Source organism: Cavia porcellus, unplaced genomic scaffold, assembly GCF_034190915.1.
Source record: "Cavia porcellus strain 051 isolate PalLab524CR breed Dunkin Hartley unplaced genomic scaffold, mCavPor4.1 scaffold_81, whole genome shotgun sequence".
Classification (NCBI taxonomy): domain Eukaryota; kingdom Metazoa; phylum Chordata; class Mammalia; order Rodentia; family Caviidae; genus Cavia; species Cavia porcellus.
In genome coordinates this window covers 1610708-1619188 of record NW_026947564.1, presented here as the reverse complement: position 1 = coordinate 1619188, position 8481 = coordinate 1610708, and positions in this window count along the sequence as shown.

Genomic DNA, 8481 nt, shown 5'->3' with positions numbered 1-8481 from the left:
ACTTAAAACTAATTCTAATCCTAAAACTGACTCAAACCCAAATCAATAGCCTAACACTAACCTAATCGTAAACTTAATCTTAACTGTAATCCGAAGCCTAACCCTAACCATATATCGAACACCTATCCCCTAAACCTAACCCTAACCATAACATTAACTTTAACGCTAAACATAATACTAACACTAACCCTAACCCTAACCATAACCCTAACTCTAACCCAAACCCTAACCCTAAACCTAACCCTAACTCTAACCATAGCACTAACCTCTAACTGTAACTCTATCCCGAACCCTAACCCTACCACCAAAAGTAACTTCTAACCCTCACCCTAATCATAAACATAAACCTCAACCTAACAATTAATGCAACCCTAATGACAAACACTAATCCTATTCCTAACCCTAACCCTAAAACTAAACCTGACCCTAACCCTAAACCTAACCCTAACCCTAACCATAATTCTAACCCTAAACCTAATCCTAACCCTAACCCTAAAACTAACCCTAACCCTAAACTCTAACCATAACACTATCCCTAACCCTAACACAAACCTAACATATAACCCTCTCTCTAACCATAACCTTATACCTGAACCTAACCCTAACCATAACGTATAGCTAACTTCTAACCCTAAACATAACACTAAACTTAAGCTTCAACCCTAACACTAATGCTAACTGTAACACTAAACCTAACCCCAACCCTAAACCTCAAACTAACCCTAACCCTAACATTAATGCCATAACCTAATCCTAACCCTAAACCTAAACCTAACACTAACCCTACCCTAATCCTAACCCTAACCATAAACCTAACCCTAACTGTAACACTAACCTTAACCCTAAACCTAACCCTAACCCTAACTATAACTCGAACCCTAACACTAACACTACCCCTAACCATAACGCTAATGCTAACACTACATTCTAACCCTAACCCTTACTCTAAGAATAACCCTAATCCTAACCCTAAACCTATTCTCTAACTCAAAGCCTAACCCTTACCCTATAAATAACACTAACCCTAAAACTAACCCTAAACCTAAACTGAACCCTAATGCTAACCCTAACTGAAAACCTAAATCCTAACCCTAAACCTAACCCTAACCCTAACACTAACCCTCACCTTAACCCTAATACACACCTAAACCTATCCTTAACCATAAAACAAACCTAACTTCTAACACTAACCCTATACCTAACGCTAAACCTCAACCTTACACTAAGCCTAACCATAACCATAACCCTAAAGCTAACTTCTAACCCTAACCCTAACACTAAACCTAAGCTTCAAAGCTAACCCTAACACTAAGTCTAACCTCTAAGCTTAACCTTAACACTAACCGTAACCCTAATCCTAATACTAACCCTAAATCCAATGCTAACCTCTAACCATAACCCTAACCTTAATGCTAACCATTATCCTAACGCTAACCCCAACACTAAAATCGAACTGTAACCCTAACGCTAACCTTAACCCTAACCATAACGCTAACCTCTAACACTAACCCTAACCCTAACCCTAACCTAAGCCTAAATTTAACTTCTAACCCTAACCCCAACACTAACCCTTAACCTAACGCTTACCCTAACCCTAATGCTAACCCTAACCATAACACTAACCCTAACCCTAAACCTAACCCTAACTCTAACCATAACCCTAAACCCAACACTAACCTTAACCCTATCACAAACACTAACACTAAACTGTGACCCTAAACCTAACCCTAAAAATAACCCTAATGCTAACCCTTAGGCTACCCTTTAACACTAAAACTAACCCTTACCCTAACCTAAACTGAAACCTAACCCTAGCTCTAACCCTAAAAATAAACCTAACCCTAACCCTAAAGGTAACAATAAATCCTAACCCTAACCGTAACACTAACCCTAACCCTAACACTTACCCTAAACCTAACCCTAAACCTAACCCTAACCGTAACCCTAAACCTAACCATAACTCTAACCCTAACCCTCATAAAAACCTAAATTCTAACCCTAAGCCTTTATGTAATGCGAACCTCTAACCATAACCCTAACGCTAACCCTAAATCTAATGCTAATGTTAACCCTAAACTCAAACTGTAACTCTAAAAATAACACTAACCCTAACACTAAGCCCTAAACCTAACCCAAACACTAACCGTAACACTAACCTGAAACCTAACATCTAACCCTAAGGCTAACCATGATCGTACACGTAAACCTAACCTTAAAACTAAACCTAAACCTAACCCTAACACTAACGCTACCCCTAATCCTAAACCCTAAAGCCAAACCATAATCCTAACCTTAACCCTAACCCTAACACTAACCCTAACGCTAAACTCAATCGTCACCCTAACCCTAACCCTAAGCCTAACGCTGTCTAACCCTAACCCTAATCCTAACCCTAACACTAAATGTAACCCTAACAGTAACCCTAACCTTAAAACCCAATTCTAACCATAACACTAACACTAAACATATGCCTAAACTCTAACCCTAACCCTAATTCGAACCCAACACTAACCATAACCCTAACCGTAACACTAACACTAACTTCTAAAGCTAACCCTAACCCAAACTCTTACCCTAATGCCAAATCCTAATGCTAACCCTAAACCTAACCATAACCATAAACCTAATTTAATCGTACCCCTAACACTATCCATAACATGAAGCCTAAACCAGCCCTATCACTAACACCTAACCCTAACTGTAAGCCTAACCATAACACTAACCCTAACCCTAAACCTAAGCGTAACCCTAACTCTAACCCTAAACCTAACCCTAACACTAACACTAAACTCTAACCCTAACCCTAACCCTAAAAATAACCTAAGCCTAACTCTAAACCTATTCTCTAACACTAATCCTAAGCCATACTCTATCCCTAACCCTACCCTAATCCTAACCATAAACCTAAACCTAAATATAAACCTAACCCTAACTCTAACCATAACAATAACATCAACCCTAAATGCTAACACTAACCCTAACACTATCCCCAAACCTAAACCTAACCATAACCCTAAACCTAACCCTAAAACTAACGTTAGCAGTAAACCTAATCCTAACCCTAAATTCTAACCCCAACCCTAACGCTAACCTTAACACAAACCTCTCTTTTTACCCTAACACTAACCCTAACTCTAAACCACAATCTAACCCTAACACTAACCATAACCCTAACCCTAAAACTAACCCTAAACCTAACCTAATGCTAAATCTAACCCTAACCCTAACACTTAACAAATAACCCTAACACTAACCCTAAACCTAACCCTAAAACTAACACTAACCCTAAACCTAATGCTAACCCTAATCCTAAAATTAACCCTAATGCTAACCATTACCTAACCCTAAACTAATCGTAACCATAACCCTAACCGTAACATGAAGCCTAACCCTAACCATATGCTTAACACCTAACTCCTAACCATAACCCTAAACCCAACCCTAACACTAACCCTAACCCCAAAACATAACCCTAACTCTTGCCCTAACCTTAACCCTAACCCTAACACTAACACTACTGCTAACACTAAATTCTCAGCCAAACACTAACCATAACAATAACCCTAACCCTAACACTAAACCTATCCTCTAACCCTAATCTTAACCCTTACCCTGTCACTAACCCTAAACCTAACCCAAACCCTAAACCTAACACTAAACCTAAACCGAACCCTAACACAAAACACAAACGAAAAATGAAACCCTAACCCTAACCCTAACATAACCCTAAAGTTAACTTCTAAAGCTAATTGTAACCCTAAAACTTAAACTAACCCTTACCATAATGCTAACACTAACACTAACAGTAACTGTATCAATAACCCTAAGCCTAAACCTAACCCTAACCCCAACTCTAAACTTAACCCTAACCCTAACACTAACCTTAACCCTAACCCTAACACGAACACTAAACTCTGACCCTAAACCAAACCCTAAAAATAACCCTAACGCTAACCTTAAGCCTATCCTCTAATACTACTCCTAACCATTACCCTATACATAAGCATAAGCAGAACCCTAAACGAAACCCTAAACTTAAAGCTAACACTAAGCCTAACCCTAAACATAACCCTAAATCCTAACCCTATCCCTAACACTAACCCTAACCCTAACCCTAACTGCCACCCTATCCCTAACCATAACTCTAACCCTAACCCTCACAAAAACCTAACTTCTAAACCTAACCTTCACCCTAATCCTTCCATACACTCCAACACTAATCCTAAACCTTAACCTATCCCTAAACGTAACCCTAACCCTAACCCTAACCTTAAGCCTATCCCTAATCCTAACCCTAAACTAAGCTTTAACACTAACTCTAACGCTAACCATAACCTCTAAGCCTAACACTAACCCTAACCTCTAAGACCAACACTAACCCTAACCTTAAACATAATCCTAATACTAACCGTAAAATAAGCTTTAACCATAACCCTAATGCTAACGCTAAACTCTAAACCTAACCCTAACAATAACCCTGCCCTATCCATAACCCTAACCCTAACACTAAACTCTAACCCTAACCCTAACCCTACATTAACCCTAATCCTAACACTAAACCTACCCTCTAACCGTACTCCTAATGCTTACCCTATATCTAATGCTAAACCTAACCATAAAATAACCCTAAATCTAAAACTAACGAGAACCCTAACGCTAACCATAAGCCTAAATCATAATACTATTCTTAAAACTATAACTAACCCTAACCCTAAGCCTAACCCTAAACTTAACTCGAACCTTAACCCTAATCTAACCCTAAACCTAACCCTAACCCATAAATCCTAATCCAAAGCCTAACACTAACCCTAACCCTAACCCTAAACCTAAACCTACTCTAACCCTAAGCCTAACCCTAACCCTAAACCTAAACCATACCCTAACCCTAACCCTAATCCTAAACCATAACATAAAACCTTAATCCTAATGCTAACCCTAATGCTATCCAAACCCTAACCGCAAATCTAACCCTAACCCTAAACCTAACCATGTCTAACCGTAACCCTAACCCTAAACCTAACCCTAACTCTAACCCTAACGCTTACGCTTACACTAACACAAAACCCTAATCCTTGCCGTAACCCTAAACCTAACCCTAAACTAACCAACACTAACCATAACCGTAACACTAACACTAACACTAACCCCTAAACATAACCCTAACCCTAACCCTAAACGTAACCCTTAACCTAAACATAACCCTAACCCTAATTCTAACACTAACCCTAACCCTAACCCTAACACCTAACCACTAACATAACTCTAACCCTAACACCTAACCCCTAACATAACTCTAACCCTAACCCTAACACTAAACCTAACCCTAACCCTAAGCCTAACCGTAACACTAATCCTAACCCTAAACCTTAACCTAACCCTAAACCTAATTCTAACCCTAACTCTAACCTAACACAAACCCTAACCCTAACCCTTGCACTAAATTCTAACCCTCACCCTTACCCTAACAATAACCCTAACCCTAACACTAAACCTATCCTCTATCCCTAATCCTAACCCTTACCCTATCACTAGCCCTAACCCTAACCCTTTCCTTAAACCTCAACCGAACCCTAACACTAACCATAACCCTAAAGCTAACTTCTATTGCAAAGCCTAAGAGTAACCCTAAGCTTAAACCATAACCATTACCATAACCCTTACCTCTAAGGCTACCCTAAACCTAACCTTAACCCTTAATGTAATGCTAACCTCTAACAAGAACCCTAACCCTAACCCTAACCCTTAACTCTAAGCCTATGCTAACCCTAACCCTAACCCTTAATGTAATGCTAAACTCTAACGAGAACCCTAACCCTAACTCTAACCCTAACATTAAGCCTAATGTTAACACTAACCATAAACTTGAACCGTAACCCTAAGCCTAACTCTAACCCTAACCTTAACCACTAAACCTAACGCTAACACTAACCCTAACCCAAAAGCTAAACCTAACTTCTAACCCTAACACTAACCCTAACCATAAACATTACTTAACCCTACCCTAACACTAACCCTAACCATAAACCTAAACCTAACCCTAACCCTAACTCTAATGCTAACCCTAATCCTAAACCCTAATGCCAAAATTTATCCTAACACAAACCCTAACTCTAACACTAACACTAACCGTAAACCTAAACCTAACCCTAACACTAAGGCTCACCCTAATCCTAAACCCTAACGCCAAACCCTAATCCTAACCCTAAACCTGACCCTAAAACTAACCCTAACGCTAACACCAATCCTAACCCTAACCCTAACCCTGTCTATCCCTAACCCTAACCTAACCCTAACCCTATCACTAACCTTAAAGCTTACACTAACACTAACACTGACCATAAACTATAACCCTTACCCTAACCAAAACCCTAACCCTATCAATAAGCCTAAACTCTAACCCTAAAACTAATCTGAACCCAACACTAACCGTAACACTAACCATAACACTAACCCTAACCTCAAACCTAAACCTAACCCTAAACCTAGCCCTAAACCTAACACTAACCCTAACCCTAAACCTAAAACTAACACTAACACCAACCCTTAACATAACCCTAACATAATTATAACCCTAAAACTAACTGTAAGCTGAAGCCTAAACCTAACCCTATCCCTAACACCTAACACCTAACCCTAAAACTAAATGTAACACTAACCCGAAACCTAAACCTAACCCTAACTCTAACCCTAACCATAATCCTCACACTAACCCTAACCTCTAACCCTAACCCTAACACTAACCCTAACACAAAATTAACTTCTAACCATAAACCTAACCCTAAGCCTAAACCTCAACCTAAATCTAAACCTAACTCTCAGCCTAACACCAAACCTAACCCTAAAGATCAAACTAACCCTAACCCTAACCATAAGTACAAAACCTAATACTAACCCTAACCCTAATCCTACCCGTAACTCTAACCGAACCCTAAACCTAACCATAACCCTATCCCTAACACCTTACCCCTAATCCTAACCCTAATTGTAACTCTAAGCCTAACTCTAACTCTAAACCTGACCTTCACAAAAACCCAATTTCTAACCCTAACAATAAAGCTAACCATAACCCTAAACCTTAACCTAACCATAACACTAACCATAACCCTAAAGCTAACTTCTAACCATAAGTCTCACCATAAACCTATGTTTAAACCCTAACACTAAACCTAACCCTTACCTCTAATCCTAATCCTAATCCTAACACTCTAACCATAACCCTAACCCTAACACTACAAGTAACCCTAACGATAACCCTAACCCTAAACTCGAACCATAACCCTAACACTAACTTTAACACTAACGCAAAGCTCTAAACCTAACCCTAACACTAACCCTAACCCTAACACTAACCCTAACCCTAACACTAAACCTTAACACTAAACTCTAATCGTAAACATAAACCTAACCCTAAACCTAACCCTAATGCTAACACTAAACTTAATCCTAAACCCTAACGCCAAACCCTAATCCTAACCCTAAACCTAACACTAACCCTAACCCCTATCCTAACCCTTACCCTAACCATAACCCTGTCTAACCCTAACCCTAACCCTAACCCTAACACTAACCCTAACCCTAACACTAACCCTAATCCTAACACTAACCCTAACGCTTACTGAACACTAACCCTAAACTATAATCCTTACTCTATCCGTAACCCTAACCCTAACTATAATTCAAAAATCTATGCCTAACCCTTATCCGAACCGAACACTAAGCATAACCCTAACCCTAAAACTAACACTAACCTCTAACCCTAACCATAACCCTAACACTAACCCTAGCCCTAAACCTAAAGCTAACCCTAACCCTAATCCTAAAAATAACACTAACACTAACCCTTACCGCAATGTTAACCTAATCGTAACCCTATTCCTAACCATGACCTGATGCCTAAAAGTAACCCTATCCCTAACACCTAACACCTAAACCTAAACCTAACCGTAACTCTAACACTAACTGTAACACTAAACCTAAACCTAACACTAAGACTAACACTAACTCTAACTCTAACCCGAACCCTAACACTAACCCTAACCCTAAACCTAATTTGAAACCGTAACCTAACATTAAGCCTGAGACAAATTTAACTTCTAACCCTAACCCTAACCCTAACACTAACCCTAACACAAAATTAACTTCTAACCATAAACCTAACCCTAAGCCTAAACCTCAACCTAAATCTAAACCTAACTCTCAGCCTAACACCAAACCTAACCCTAAAGATCAAACTAACCCTAACCCTGACCATAAGGACAAAACCTAATACTAACCCTAACCCTAATCCTACCCATAACTCTAACCGATCCCTAAACCTAACCATAACCCTATCCCTAACACCTTACCCCTAATCCTAAGCCTAAATGTAACTCTAAGCCTAACCCTAACTCTAACCCTAACCTTCACAAAAACCTAATTTCTAACCATAACAATAAACCTAACCATAATCCTAAACCTTAACCTAACCGTAACACTAACCAT